The following is a 2,614-nucleotide window of genomic DNA, read 5'->3' on the forward strand; positions in this document are numbered from 1 at the left end:
AACGTTTCAAAAAGAGCTTTTTCTTTTTTTGAAACAATCTGCTGCTGAGTAACTTGGAATTTATTTCCTTTAACTACACATTTGAGGCACATTTTGAGAAAGATCTACCAATCTGTCAGTCTAGAAGAAGCTCTGGTTGTCTAGCCTCATTGGAAAAATGTGATTACCTATATTTTTGCAAAAGTGCAATTTTGACAATTTTTATACATAAAATTCACTGCAGTTTCCAGTTGAAATGAACACTAGTGGCAGTAGAACATCAACAAATTTTGTTCCTTCACACACAAATTATGGTTATGGGGCAGATTATCAATCAATATGGAATTATTTTCTTGCAATTCCTTGCATAATACTATAGCCGCATTTCCACCGCAGGAACTTTCCCGAGGAACTAGGGACTTTGGGGTGGTACTTGGTGTGTTTCGACGGCAAGAATCAGGGTCTAAATGAAGTTCCGGGTAAAATTTTCCTCTCATAAAGTCCCTGCTCATGAGGTAGTACTTTATCAAAGTTCAGGAACTTTCGGGGGTGGGACTTGGTCGCTGAACATGCTGATTGGTTGAGTTCATGCAGCATTTTATTTCAACCACCATTTTTAAAAGTCTGTTGCGATGCGTGCAGTAAGAGTTGTTTGCTATTGGAATCGACAATGGAGTTTAAAAATTACGACCGATGGACCAATGATGAGGTTCAGGCTTTATTAAGCTTATATGCGGAGGATGAAATCCAACGTGAAATGGAAAGTTGTGCACAGTCCTAATTTGCCTAATCTTCATAGAACTTTAGATCGCGATTGAAACACAGACAGCAACAGGTCAGAGGAAACAAATTTCCTGGGAAAAAAAGTTCCAGGGACAAATTGTTCCAGGTAATTTTGGTGCTGCATGGAGTCAACCAATCAAAATGCTGCGTGAACTCAACCAATCAGCATGTTCAGTGCCCAAGGCCCACCCTCTGAGTTTGTGAAGTGTGTGCACATGAATCTGTGACATCAGTGGTGAGCAGCCAATCACATGCCTTGCAACAGAAATAAACTGTGATTCACTTCTCACGAGAGAGCCAGCGAGATTCAATTCGCTGAAAATTCAGAATTTAAACACATTTACACTAATGGAAAATACTTGTCTGTGAAAGAGGACAAATAAAAGAAATGATCTTTCTCTATCAGTCCAAGTGAAAGTTGTGAAGTTAGTTTATATGGTTATATAGCGATAGAGACTCAAACATACAAGCTCACATGTAGTCATATTTAAATAGTATATTTACACCTTATTTATATTAGCCTACATATTATCTATATATATATTAATATTCATTGAAACTAAGTGCTTAATAACAACTGTTAAACTAAACTTGCATGTGTGTAATGGATTAATAAACATATAGATCATATACAAATCATATATAAATTATATTATCATTAAAACCAGACAATTTCATCATTAAATATTTGTTTTTACTATATAATGACCTTTAATTTGGAGGAAGAGAAACTGGGGGAGTGACTTTATTGCGTTGGGTGTGTCTGTGTCACTTAGCTTGCACCTGATTGGTCCAATTTCAGTTTGAGATCTCTAACCCTGAACACCCAGGATTGGTGCAAACTAATCTGAAACTTACCTGGCTAGCCAGCTAATCCAGCTTCATGGTAAGGCCCCATTTGTTTTCTAAAGCAGGAGAGTTTATATTAAAAGCTTCAATAAATGTCATAAACGTATTGTTTTATTGGCTAGGTTGACACAAGTGAGGTGCTTTGGCAGGTTGTGTGCTTTTTAATACACTTCAGAGATGATTTGTGCAAAGTGCAAATTTTTTTATACTTTTGTGGGAGCAGAACCTTGGGGCAAGAAGAGGAAAATGATTTTTTTTATATAATTCTAAAATACATTAAATACAATTTTCATGTGCAATACACTTATTTTCAGTTAATAACTATTAAAATGTGGTCTGCTGAGGTGATTTCAGAAGAAATATAGCAGATGAGTCATACTTTTATGGTGTTTTTTTTAAGTACAGGGTGAGAAAACAATGACAGAGTTTTCATTTTCATGTGAACTATTCCTTTAAGTTCAAACTCACTCTTTTGGGAATAACTTCAAAATTTGATTTCCGACTAACCAACACACATTCATATGCCATACCTACAGCTTCTGGTGATCAGAGAAATATTCTTCTGTTGTGTTTGCAGGGTTCGCAAAGAGTGTGTGTTTAATGAGCCGTGAACTGCTTATCTGACATCAGAAATGAGGCTCGAAAAAGCTCTGCACACAGTGTATGTCCTCCAGAGACTCCGCTGTTCTTTTTTTCTCCAAACGCTGGCAAAATGCACAGACAGCCTTGAGGGCCATCACCCACATTGCAAAATATGTGGATGCATCAAATTTACAGACCGAACTGAACTTAAAGGAAAAGTTTAACAATTCTTCAGAATGTCATCCCATCACAGGTAAAATCATAGCCTGGCCATGTCCCAACCAATGAGATACAAAAAGGTTATTCGGGAACCCAAAATGGTCCTTCAATTAAATCGCTTTAAAAATGCTATTTTGGAACATTTATTTTTAAGGGTGTAGTTATTCACTTTCAGTGATGCACTTTATGTACAAAAATATAT

The sequence above is a fragment of the Chanodichthys erythropterus genome, chromosome 13, assembly GCF_024489055.1.
Source record: "Chanodichthys erythropterus isolate Z2021 chromosome 13, ASM2448905v1, whole genome shotgun sequence".
NCBI classification, from domain to species: domain Eukaryota; kingdom Metazoa; phylum Chordata; class Actinopteri; order Cypriniformes; family Xenocyprididae; genus Chanodichthys; species Chanodichthys erythropterus.